This window comes from Momordica charantia (assembly GCF_013281855.1).
Source record: "Momordica charantia cultivar OHB3-1 chromosome 2 unlocalized genomic scaffold, Mcharantia_2.0 BLBB01000002.1, whole genome shotgun sequence".
Lineage (NCBI taxonomy): Eukaryota > Viridiplantae > Streptophyta > Magnoliopsida > Cucurbitales > Cucurbitaceae > Momordica > Momordica charantia.
Genome location: NW_028275160.1, coordinates 19,937,355 through 19,951,304, shown reverse-complemented (window position 1 = coordinate 19,951,304; position 13,950 = coordinate 19,937,355). Strand labels below are relative to the sequence as shown.

The following is a 13,950-nucleotide window of genomic DNA, read 5'->3' as shown; positions in this document are numbered from 1 at the left end:
TTGTAGATTCATATCATTCTTCCCCTCTTCGAAAGGATTCGTCCTCGAATCTAGAGGGTCTCCTTGTAAAGCAAATTTGAAATCGTGCGCATCCCACAATCGTGCTCTTTTTAGATTCCTCTTTACATTTGATTTTTGTTGATGGACATTAGAAGTGAATTTGGGACGATGCTTCTTAGGTAGCCCCCTTGTCTCGTACGTCACATGTGAATGGTATTGGTGAATTTTAGAAACAACCCTTGAATCTTCCTTTTCAATAAGCATGTTAACTTTCTGCAATAATTCAAAAGAAAATTTTGGTACACTTGGTTTAAGTGCACCCATTAGAAAGCAAGTCCTTTCATTTACAAGTTCATGTATGCGTCGTTTTGAAAACAAAACGATGCTAGCCTCACAAACTCTTGTAACCAGACCCTTTTCAACATCAATCCGTACGATCCTCTAGTATGGTTGTCTCACACTCCTCACTTTTGTCACTTTTGGTCTCTAATTGACATGGATCAATAGAGATTTCCACACTTTTTGTAACGCCCCAAAACTTCCCACACACTTCTAGGTCACGTTAACTACCTAACTGTTTAAACTTAACCCCAACCTCGAGATGTCAACTCCCTATGCAATAATTATATATAAAATCAAGCTTCACCTCTCATCAATTTGACAATGAATCAATTCTATAGAATATCAATCAACATCATCCGTGGACAACCTCACGAGGCAAATTTATTATTCCAACTAAGCAAAACTCAATGAATGGAAGAAAACTAAAATAAACACCTATCCCGAAATAAAATAAACAACAAGTGGGAACCTCCCCATTATTCAAATAAGAACAAATAGTTTATCGACCAATACATAGGGTCTTAACCATCCAAAACTTAAGCTAAGCAAAAGTAACTACGCAGCCTATGGTCCTCGCTCGTCATGTCTCCTCCGTCTCATCACCATGGTCGCCAACGAATCCTTCACCTGAAACAATAATTGTAGAGGGGGGGTGAGTATATAAAATATACTCCATAAGTAGCCCTCACCAGCAACACACACACATCATGCTCAACAAAATCATGAAACATTCATAGTCATGCTCTGCATCACATTGTGCAATCAAACATAGACACATTCTATAAGATTCAGCGACAACCACAACCATGAACAAATTAACTACCAACTTCGAACCTCCCTAACATCTCAAGTACCTCTACGCTTATCACTGCTATCCTAGTCCCCCACAGATAACTCCTTCGAGTAGAGTCGGCCCCTGACCATTTTTACCCAGAGCCCCGACACTACCGCATCAGCCCTCGACCATTTTTACCCAAGGCCCCGATGACTTCACCATCTATCGGCCCTTGACCATTTTTACCCAAGGTCCCAATAGCTTTCCTTCCAAAAGACTCCTCGCATCGACCCTCGACCGTTTTTACCCGAGGCCTCGATACTCAATTAGTGACGTATCAGCCCCCGACCATTTATACCCGAGGCCCTGACACTCACCCATTCACTTTCTCCAAGAATCCAACTCTCACCAAAATCTTACTATATACTTTCTTAAGCCATGACCCACGCGTCTTTCAGCTCACAAACACAATTCAGCATGCTTCCACAACATAAACAACATTATAATGACGAAATGATAAACCAACCATGTTTTCACAATATATCATTTCTTAACAACAGCTCCACAATGAGTTTTGTCACAACAAAGCATAACCAACAAATTTTTAAACAATTAGAGCCCAACACAGTTCACCCAAAACACTTAATATCCAACGTCAATATTCAATAAGCATTTCTAGATACAATAAGCACACGAACCACGCCGAACAATTCATGCATATTCAGACAACAAACATCCTCACAGCAATTCTCAGCAGTTTAGCAAAGCAGAATTTACGCCATTATCAGCGACAAATATTCAACAACACTCCAAGTATACAGATTACCACAACCGAGAGCTACCTAACACATCAGCATATCAAAAATAATATCGAACATCACAAAAACAGCACAATAGAGGCCATCTGAAAACATTAACGCACGCACACGCCCCTTGTCTACTTACACACAACCGCGCCCTTAATTTTTGCGTCGATCAGCCACCTAAGCACTAAAACAGAAAAATACAGCAAGTTACGTACACTATTCGGCCTTCGAAATCAATTCTAAAAGGGTTCAAATGACTCATTACCACCAAAACCGACTTCGTATAGGTGTGGGTCACCTAGATCTAGCTCGCCAAGGTGTGGGTAGTCTAAATCGAGCTTCGAACGGATGTGGGTCACCGCCAAACGTCCTAAAACGCTGCTGTAACGCACTAATCCCGCCGCTGGTTTTCGTAGCAGCAGGTTGTCGAGGTTCACCGCAGATCTGATCTGTTCGTCGTGTGCCGCCGCGAGGAACGCTGCAGGAACGGTGCTAGCAGATCTGGGTCGTTCGCCAGAGAACACGTCGCTGGAGGAAATTGCACCGTCGCTGCTGTGAATCGCCGGGACGTCGGGTCGAAGTCGTGCCGCCGCTGGATGGGTCGCCGTCCGCCACTGCTGCTGTTTCGAGGAGGCGCCGCCGCTTCCGTCGCCGCCGTGAGGTGTGGTCGCGCGGTGAACAAGAATAAGAAGAGGGGTGGGTGACGGCTAGGGCAACAAGGGAGAAAGAGAAGAGGAAGATGAAGTCCTTTTGTTTTATTTTTCCTCTTTTCTTTTGTTTTAAAACCAAATTAACCCAATAAAGGCCCAACATGACCAAGCCTAAGAGAAAAGAAATTCATCCTATCTTAAAACTAGACCCACCACACGGAGCCCGATAATTATAAATCTAATTAGAGTTTAGAGCCCGATAAATATAAATTTAATTAGAGTTTAATTTTAAAATAAAAATCTCCTGATTCGAGACTAACTAACCTGAGAGACTCGGGGCGTTACACTTTTTTTGCTGGTGTCTACAACATGTGCAATGACCTCACAATTGGAAACTTCCACGTGGGGCGTCGAAAGATCTTCATCATGTTGAATTGGTTGGTCATCCTCTTGAGACATAGGACAATCTTCCTCTTTTTTAATGATTATGTGACATGTCTCTTCATGTCTTCAAGTCTTATTTTCATCTCTTGGCACAACTCAGAGAGGTAATTTAAAATTTTCAAATCCTAGCCAATTCCTTCACATATGAAATTTCACTATAGTTGTTCTCACAACGTTGTTGTCCATGAGGAGATATGGATTTGTATGGACTCTCTCTTTGGTGATACATTACTCTTTAAAATTTGAAATGGAGAAGCCAATAAATATAGTTTGCAATACAATGGATAGTAGCACATTTTGATCATAAATAAGCTAACTTAAAGTACATAAACAAATTCATAAATAAAAAAAGATGGTAAAATGAAATGACTTAATTGTTGGAATAAATAGCAAACTTGTAATCTCCGAAGTTAATGTCCACCAACAAGAACATTTAATTCATGGCTAATGGCTAGTTTTAAACACCAAAAGAGAGACTAGACCTCCTAAAATTATATCTGACATGAAGGTGTGAAGAACAACATAAGAATAGAAGATGAACACATGAAGAACATGCTCACAGAATTTTATGACAGAGTATAAAAATGAATGTTATTCACCAAGAAGTAATCAAAAGAAGAAGATGCCAAATAATACAAAGTTTTAGACAAGAACGAGAGCTACAAAAACATAGCAGATATAAAGATGAAAAGACGTAAGGAAATATGCTTTTTTATGCTGTTTGACAGAATACGAAATTTAAAGAACAGGAAAAAAATCAAAGATGGATTGAATAGAAACACAAAGGAAACATTTATCTGATCTTGAGCCTGAAGCTTTGATACCAAAATGTTAAGAAACCTTGAGAGTTGGATCTAAGAACCTTGCTAACAAACAAGACCCATAGAACTCAATCTCAAAAACCTCGAAAACGATTGTGGAATCAACCAAAGGAAAGTAAAAACCGGGTTGCCTTGTTGATCAAATATCTCAAGGCAAGAAAACTCACTCCTTGTTTGAGATCCGAATCACTCCACAAGTAAGATAGATCATGTATCACTTGAATGGTCCTAAATATGCAAGCTGTCACTAGATCGCAAATATATTAGCTCTTGGCTACAAGAAAGGCTCAAAGGCTCATTTCATTACATCTCAATTTCATGTTCTGATTTTAAAAAGACCAGCCACCCATACGAATTGTCTCAAGCAAATGAAAAGACTCATAACTTACAAGAATTTAATAGACAAGTAAATAAATAGCCTAGAATATGAAAGGCTTAAGGAAACGAAAAGATTAGAAATAAAAACCAACCAAATTATTAATTCTCGACCATAATAAATAATGGATGAATTTTGACCCAATTTTGACCAATTTTGACTTATTTGGATGAGATTTAGAAGGTGTTTGACTTGACCATGTAAGAATAAACTCTTATTGACTCGTATTGGCTTTTATTCATATGAATTATGTTGTAGATTCATATCATATTCATGTATTAACCTTCTAATTTTGATAATTTTTCAGTTGGTATATACATATATTGACGTTCAATTATCATAATTGAGTTGCATAGTGATATTTACATGTATAGACCTTCAATTACGATAATTTAGTTGCATAGTGATATATACATGTATTGACCTTCAATTATGATAATTTAGTTGCATAGTGATATATACATGTATTGACCTTCAAATTTTGATAATTTTTCAATTGGTATACACATATATTGATCTTTTAATTTTGATAAGTCTTCAATTTGTATATACATATATTGATCTTCTAATTATGATAATTCTTCAGATATTTTAAAGGATGATACAAAGGTTGATGAAGATAATGAATGAGTGAATGATGAGTTTACGGATAAAGATAAGAGAAATAATTCAACATCTAAAGAAGATTTAGAAACTGAATTTGATGATGTATGCTTTACCGTGATGGATGAGAGATTTTGAAATCGTTATAGACATTTTTTCGTCTCAAGTACCATCATATAGAATTGTGATTAGTACCCAATCCATTGTTGCAAAGGGAAAATGTAGCTTAGAAAAAGGAGAGACAGTAAAATGATAGTTCCAAAAGGGGAGACCTTCAAAGAATGGCTGGTGGAGGACGAGGAGACCTAATTGACAAATTGTTTAAATTAATTAAAATTCAAAACCAATTAATTAAAATAACTTAAATTCAAAACAACTTAAAATCCCTCGAACGTAGGAAAAGGAACTGAATTGAAATGTGTTAAACATATTATGTGCTTGCACAAAAAATATATGGTCAAGGGAAACTTGGAAAATCATCTATTTTCTAAAGCTCTTAAAATTTAATTTAGTCATATGTGAAAAACGTAGAACTATTGGCTATTTATTAAAATGGGGCTCAAATCAAGCCACCCCTAACTTTTCCAAAAATTTATTTACAACTCCAATTATTTTCTCGATTTTTTTACCAAACTTACATGTGGTCCATTGTTACTGGGACGGACTATAAACGACGATTGGGCTTCTGACAACATGGCCGACGCCTTTCCAAGCCAAGAATCCAGATACCATTTTCCCTGCCGGCAATGAACTTGCCTTCACAATCACCTTGAACGTATGTTTCTGCAGCAGCTGTGCGAAGGACAGAGTTGCCGGATCCACCGTGACCTCCACCCCCTTAGGAGCTACAACGGTGGCGATATAGATGGGGACGGCTCGGCCGACATTGGTGACTTGTCGTTGGAAGACAGTCATTATCGGCAGTCTTGTGCTTCGAAGACTAAGTTGAATGGTTGGGTAGTTGAGCGAGTCATGGCCGAGCCCGACTAGAGAGGAGCAGGTTACGGGCTTTGGTCCGGCGAGGATGGCGATTGAAGAGCCACTATAGCCTTCGCTGCAGAGGAAGTGGATGTACGACATGTCGTTGTCGTCGTAGATTAGGCCTGGATCTACAGCCCTCGCTGGATTTATGTTTCCGGCACCGTACGCGAATTCCCCTTCCATGCTAACTCCTTGGCTCATCGTCCATGCTTCATAATGGAAGTGAAAACAATTATTATCATGTTAGTTTATTCAGTTCAACAAATGTGGGAGCAATGATAGAATCATCTTTGATAATATGGGCCTCATCCACGTCACGTTGTTTTATTATTGTATATATGCATTTTATAATTTTTTATCTGATGCAGTTAAATTATAAATGTTGGAAAATACTTGACTCAAATTTTTGTTTTTGCATTTCTCTCTCTTAATTGTCAAATATTTAACGATGGTAAGGACAATATTACTCCTTACTAGTGAGGAGCCATGTGCCATCCATAAATGTTTTAGAAGGTAGGAGGAAAAGATAAGGAGAGTACCGGTGGTGACGAGGGCGGATCTAATGGCGGCAGGAGACCAATCCGTGTGGAAAGACTTGACATAGGCGGCGGCTCCAGCAGCGTGGGGGCAGGCCATGGAAATGCCGGACATGATTGTAAATTTTGAATATTGGGTGTCCCCCTTCAGCCCCGTCAGCGACTTCAGTGGCGTGTACGCCGCCAATATGTCCACTCCGGGTGCTGCAATGTCAGGCTGCATGCATGCAAAAATAAGAGAGTGAAATGAAAAATAGATGACTTAAAAAAAAAAATAACGAACTAACTAAAGATAGAGATAGGTACTCATCAACCAGCGAAACTGCGTACAATAATATAATCTCTATATTTAGAGCATTAAAAGAGTTTTGAAGTTTTATTTTGGTTGTTTTTAATTTTTACCTTTAGAATGCGGTTGGAGCCTGGGTTTGGGCCTCTGGCGGAGAAGGCAGCCACGTATGGAGCTCTTGATTTCTCTTCACTTGTTTTGTATATCACTGCCTCTGGTGCTCTGTTTTCAAATCAAACCAAAACTCCAATCAATCCCATTAATACATGCGTTGTCTTCTACTGTTTAATTTTCAAGTCTTGGGACAACCAAAAGAATTTCGCACCAAAGTTTTCATCCAAAGCTTAAATTAATCAATTTAGTCTTTGTCCGGTGTGAAATTGATTTCAACTTCATCCCTATATTAGTATATAATTTCATTATAGCTGTAGTCATTACGCTCATTTGGTTAAAGCTTTCAAACTTTATATTGTGTCAAGGACATAGGAAAGATAGCTTGCTTCTATCCACCACATCAAGTTCATTCCACATCAGAATCCTTCTCACGGCTTTGCTTTTGGTTTCTCCCAAAAGATCTGATGGTTATCAATGTGCTCGTATATAAACTATAATCACTCTCTTCCCTAAACAATATTTAAAACCTAGACCATTTTTCCACACTACTCGTTTCGGCCTCTTTACTAAAAATGCACTTGATTGAATTACTCATTTTTGTTTCAGTAAAATTAAATGCTAATGGTTAAGGATCTCACATTGATAAAAGAATGGGCATTACATAGGTTTATAATAGACATGACTCCTCTCATTGTCAATTGTTTTTTAGTTGGAATCTCATCAATGCTAATACTAATAACACCTAGCTAACTTAACATTTTCACATGTATCTATACCGAACGTCGATATTCATTCTCCAAATCCAAAGAAAACCCGTCAACGTTTATGAAAACTACTAAAATCTAGTACCAATGCAGACATTCTTAAGAGATTTAATAAAACTAAAATAAAACACAAATTGATAGCTTGTGGATTTGATATAGCTTTCAACAGAAGCACCAACAAAGCTAGAAACCATGGTGGCTGAGGCCATGAAGATTGGGGAACGGTCGACAAACTGATCATTTTGAATGATAGTGCCATCAGCCCCAAGCAATTTGACGACAGAATCAGAGCCAGGAGTCATCATTTTGCACAAAACAAGCCTTCCTTTCACCTTTGTTGGATCAAGTGACCCATCTGCGCAAAAGCTTGCACTGTCTTGGCTACCTGAGTTACTCGCTGCATCACCTCCATCCACTAGAGGGTATAGTTCTTGACTTGGATTGAATGTGTTTATTCCTATACCCTGTCATAGATATCATATATGAATTAAATTTATCAAACTTATCACCTTATCACCTTATGTTTTTGGGTCGAGCGTACTCCTGCATTGTTTACTGTTGTATTACTTTAATATTGCCGTGACATGCCAACCATCAATGACCCTAATCCGTTTCGCAGAAAATTTCAATACTACACAAAAGTATCATACTCCAGCGGTTCACAATATATATGGTTTTGTCTTAATAAATCATTTTTTAATATTGTTGGACTCCAAATTATTTTTAATATGATACTGACTTGCGGAAGAGAGAGAGAGTAGGGTAACAAAAAAATTTTCATTCCTTTGTGCCATTATTGCGAGTGTTTTTAAGTAAAGTTTTAAAAGATACTACTAGTGGGTAAATAGTAAGTCCTATAATTTTGTTTCCAATATTTTTATATTTACCCTATGTTTTGGATTTTCAATTTGTGCTCTAAAATATTAGGTTCTAATTCTTAACATTTTCATAAAAATCTACCCTTGGTCTAGTTACTTAAAATCTAAAATTTATGTAACATAACTTTTTAACGTATAAGTTAGAATAAAAATCCCAAATTTATTTCATATCATGTAGTATAGAAAAATAAATTATTTTAATAATAGTAAATAAAATATTCATGCAATCTGCAAAGATATGAAAACTTACAGAGATGTTCTTCCCATTGCCCAACCCCGCTCTGGTGATAAATTTTCTATCGATCCCACTGGCTGCCACCGTCAAGATCCACGGCGCGTGGTTGACAATGCTGCCGGCAGATGGGCCGGTGTTGCCGGCGGAAGCCACGGTGAGGATGCCCTTCCTCATGGCATGAAACGCGCCGATGGAGAGAGCGTCCTCGGTGTAATTCCCGAACCCGCCACCGGCAATCGATATCGAGATGATATCAACGCCATCTTGTATGGCTGCGTCGAAGGCGGCCAGAATATCCATATCCGCGCATCCGGTGGTGGTCCAGCAGACCTTGTACATGGCGACTCTGGCTGATGGAACGGCACTCCGTGCAGTTCCTTTGGCCAGACCAAAGAGGCTAGCCTCAGGAACTGCATTGCCCGTAGCCGTTGAGGCCGTGTGCGTCCCATGGCCACTCACGTCTATGGGCGATAAGATGTCGACTGGATCGGGGACACCGTTGAGCTTGAAATATCTTGCTCCGACAAGCTTGCTTCAACGTTAAAAAGATTGACGATAGAAAAAAGAAAAATTGGTGAGGTCTTTTTCATTATTGTATCTGTTTAGTTACTGTACCTTTAAAAAGTTCACTTACACCTATTTAACCTTCAATTCTAATCGTATATCTTAACACATTCATAAATCAATAATGACATTATTAGATATCGAATTAAATTTATCCAATCGATCAACTTTTGAGTTGAGTGATAGTTTATTGATCCTTAACATAGTATCAAGGTTGGAGGTCCTGTATTCGAGTCGCTGTATCATTGTCGATAGATGACAAGAAACACGAAAAACAAAATGGTTATGAATTGATACGTGGTTTAAAAGTACGACAACATGTTCTAAGTGTCATGCGTTGTCCTACTTGTAGACCAAGTATCAATTCATAATTGTTTAGGTTTCGTTTTATAACTATTTTGTTTTTCGTTTAATGTTTTTAGAAATTATTGAACTTATAAATACTAAGTCCTGTATATATCTCTTTCGTTTTGTCATCTACTATTTAAAAATCTTATCGAAATTTAAACCAAAATCTAAAAATTAAAGAAGTTTTTCATTTAAAATTTATTAATATTTTATATTTAGCTAAGCATTCAAATATATTTATAAAAATAGAAATGAAAATGAGAAAATGGAAGAAGATTGTACTTGTTGCAGCCGGAGAAATTGGCGAAGTGTTGACAAGTGCCTTTCCATTTCGAAGGTCGAGGACCAAACCCTTTATCGTTGAAGCTCTCCGCCGTTGGAGTGATTCCTGTTAATAACCAACTAGTAATTGAATTTTATGAAGTTTTTTTTTATGCTAAATGGAATTTTGTGTAACTAAAAATTTGCCTTTTTGTACTACTTTTGTTAATCACATGGATAAACATTAAAGGATAAAAAGTTTTAATATAACAAATAGGACGGGAGATTTGAACGGATGACCTCTCGTTCAGAAACATATACCAATTAATGCTGAGCTAAACTCATGTTGGCCAACTTTAAATTACATTTAATCGAGTTATAACTTTAAACATTAATAAATTGTAAAATTCATTTCTTTAATTAGTGGGAATACATTAGAGAACCACTCATGAACTAACCAATAAACTACACGAAATTCAACCAATAAAACACTCAAAACCATGCACATATCTTAAACCAGCCCCAAAAGGTACCAATAACTATTAATTAGAGTGTAAAAAAAGTCTTAAAAAATAAAAATCTAACAAGTGGGAAATAATTTTCCAACTTATTTAAGTTTAGGGTTTTGTTGGATGAAATTGAAATTTAGATAATATTAAAGAGGAATCTAAGACATAAAATTTAAAACACTCTCCAAAAAGCGAGAAAATTACCAGTATCAAATAAACCCACAATAATATTACTCTCGTGTTGGGGATGTCTTGTTGCATTGGAAGGCAACCCAATGAAGTCCCATGATCTTGTTGTTTGTAGCTTTCTATGTGGTTGGGATCACAGAATGCACTTCTCCCATCTCTACATCACACCCAAAGTTGAGACAAAAGATTAAAAATGGGGTCAACAAGTAAATAAATAATAATACAGGCTCCCAAGAAAAAATTTAAAAAATATGATGGGGGAAAAAGCAAATTTATCAAAAAAAAAAAAAAAAAGAAAAGAAAAGAAAAAACAATGATGCATAAGGATATATGACAGTACTTGCTATTTTTTGAGCTTCCTCTTGAGTAAGTGTGGCAGCAAAGGCATTGAGGTTTTTTGTGTAGCTGTGGACTATTGACTCCTTTGCATCGACATGGCTACAACCGTATAAAAATCTTCATAAGAATAGTCAATGGTATATAAAGAAGGACAATTATCTCCACTGATATGAAGTCTTTTGGGTGAAACCAAAAGCAAAAACGTGAGGGCTATACTCGGATACTTGAGATACCGTTGTCCTTAATAGTATTATTCATTAGGGATATCGAATACCATTATAAAACTAATTAATATACTGCTCCTTTTATTGAATAAACATTCTATATTGTATTTGGAATTGTCTTGATCTTTATCAACTTTTATATTTTTATTTATTGAAACAAATTTTTGTTGATGACTTAAATTGAATGGAAATTTCAAATCTCAAGATTTAGCATAAATGAAAGAAAATTTAGCCTTCCAACTCAAACTACAGAAGTAAAAAAATTGAAAAATATAATTCACCATTTTGATTCATATAACCCACCTTTCTTTCACAGACACAAGAACATTGAAATGTGTTTTTGCTGCATCGACTTGATTCAAAACAACTTCATTATTGTTAAAGGAAAACAATGAAATGTTTCTGCAAAAATAGAACAAAAGAACACGTGAAAAAATGAGACAACTTAACTTAAAAAACCACTAAAAATGGTGCATAAATTTATTAACTCAAAACCTTTTCCTCATTGTTTTCGACAGCAACAACATATCCTACAACGAAGAGAAGAACAAAAACGACGAGACAAGAAGTTTTCTCTTTCGACATGATCGCCAACGAATAGAGGATCTCGAACTCGAATTATAGCCACAAGTCTCTTATATTTATAATATATTTTTTTGAAAGGGAAAAGGATGAGAATGTTTCCATGGCTATCTATTTATAGAATAATATGAAAACTAATTAGAGGATGTTTTAATTTCGAAAACAGACGGAAGAAATTTGCAAATACAGCGGCAGGCCTTTCAATCATGACGAGAGAAAGAGACTTGAAATTGACTGCTTTTGCTTTTAGGGTCTTATGAGAGATTGGTCAAACACCTACAATTTGCTTCCGTTTGTTCGCTTTTTTGTGACCATTAAATATGGAGGGGACCCTTTTTTTTTACCATTTCTAGACATTAGGGGGTAATAAGGAACCGACCCAATCCAAAAAATCGACTTGAATCGAGATGGTTCGGTATTGTCGGGTCAATTTAAACTCAACAAATCCAGGGTTTTGTTTTCTTTACCTCACCTATGTGTCATTCTCCAATTCTTGAGGATTTCTTTTGTTCGGATCTAACAACCTCATTGAAAAACAAGATATCTTTAAATATAATCACTGTTCGGGGTAAAACCCGAGCAGGACACGTGGTTGCTTCCCAACAGGTCCGACCACGGACGACCATCTTCTACAAAGCGGTATTGCAGGGCAGGACACACATCCGCTCATGAGGGAATGATGGACTACAAACGGTGATGGCTCGTACCTAACCGTAGAAGACGACGCGCGTTATCGGTACAAAGGACGCAGCCTACAAATGTAGGGGATGAGTCCCAGAGCCACATGTGGTGTTGCCATCTACGGTTGTTGGAAGCATGTTCCTAGATGCTCTTCCCACCGCACTTCACGCCCCTGCCACGACTTAGCGTCGTCTTTCCTGGTCGGCAACCCGAGGCTATAAAAGGAAGGACCTTTACCCTCACCGAGTAAGTGTAAAACGTGTCACTAACACTTCAGGTGTCTTATTCCTATTTCCTCCCGATGACTGACTTGATTGTCGGAGTGTTTTACGTGGGACACCACACCGGCATCGAGTTCTCTTGGTTTCAGGTTCACTAGTTCCCTTGCCGGACTACTCATCCAAGTGACGCATGGCCCTAGACTGGAATTCACAGCCAATAGTTGGCGCCGTCTATGGGGACAACGTTTTCAAGCCAAAACGAAGACTAGTTCTCTACACTAAGCTACTACCAGCATGACTTTCGACAATGAGTCATCCTACGAAAATCTCGTCGATGAAGAGCGTCGGCATGACAAGCCTGTTGATAAACCCACCTCGACCCCTGCTGCTCCGCAAAAAAAAACAAGGGGAATCCGAGACACCGTCAACACCCTCTGCCCGATTACATACGCTGCCTGCGGTAGTACTTTAACACAGACAAAAGAAATAACAAGTAGAAACTTCCGGAGCCCTTGACCTACAGAAAACCGAGCCTCCTATCTAGCAAGAAAACCCGAAGCTCCATTTGGCAAAGGGCGGAGCACAACCGCTTAAAGCACTTCTTTATAGGATGGTCGCGTTTGTTAGTCGCTGCATGCACGCGCTCAAAGTGGGCAGTAGACGTGCTCCTCAAGGTCACGTTGGCCTGGGAAAACCTCCATCGAGAGCAGGGACGGTCCGAGAATGCGGAGGACGACCTAAAAGAATAAAGGGATGGTTCCCCCTCCTTCTTTTATAGCCAGACTGAGAGGTCCCCCCCCCCCCTCCGAGGAAAGATCTCTTCGAGAAACACATAAAGTAAAAGCCAGAGGGAAAATTGGAAAAAGGGATATTCATTAATAATAGGAGGAGGCTGTGGGCCCGCTCGATTCATTATGTGCCATAAATAAAAGAAAAATGGGGCGACGCTGCTACAAAACGCCCTAGCCTACACAAAAAAAGAGGAGGGAGAAAAGCGGCAGAATCAACGCGTTGGTGCGTTGCGCACCATCCTCCTCTCCAAGTGCCTAACCCTACGAAGAGTGACTGGTAGGCCTGCTCCGTCTCCTCCATCCCACGGAGGACCTCCTGAATCGTCTCCACAACAAAACGGCGGCCGTTATCAGCGTCAATTATTCATCCCTCGTCTTGCTAAGGTCCCGCTTCAATTCGCAAATCCACGCAATGAGTTTGTCCATACTCAATTGAGTAAGGTCTGGAGGAGCCCAAGAAGGAGCAACTCCGATTCCAGGAAGCCCACCGCTATATTCAAAGGTTCGTCCTCCTCTCTTCCACCAGTTCCATCTTTTGCTTCTTCCTCGCCCTCGTCGTCCTCTTCCTCCGAATGTTACCCATCATTGGAAACAAGGTAGTCCTCCTGATCTGAAGAAACCTCCTCT

The 13,950-nt window shown here is 38.5% G+C and overlaps 1 long non-coding RNA gene and 1 pseudogene across 2 annotated transcripts; both read right to left on the bottom strand.

The window, feature by feature from the left end:
• Window positions 1-705: 705 nt before the first annotated feature.
• On the bottom strand, window positions 706-2,652 carry LOC148212999 (uncharacterized). Its single transcript, XR_015789446.1, has 3 exons — window positions 2,189-2,652; window positions 2,063-2,107; window positions 706-969 (listed from the first exon to the last, which is right to left on the bottom strand). It is a non-coding gene; the product is annotated as an uncharacterized LOC148212999 (long non-coding RNA).
• A 2,710-nt stretch (window positions 2,653-5,362) lies between these two features.
• LOC111023973 (subtilisin-like protease SBT4.14) lies at window positions 5,363-13,279 on the bottom strand (annotated as a pseudogene). The gene is made up of 10 exons (XR_015789377.1): window positions 11,544-13,279; window positions 11,352-11,450; window positions 10,826-10,923; window positions 10,501-10,642; window positions 9,809-9,914; window positions 8,630-9,146; window positions 7,644-7,965; window positions 6,737-6,843; window positions 6,338-6,551; window positions 5,363-6,007 (listed from the first exon to the last, which is right to left on the bottom strand). The product of XR_015789377.1 is annotated as a subtilisin-like protease SBT4.14 (transcript).
• Window positions 13,280-13,950: the final 671 nt, after the last annotated feature.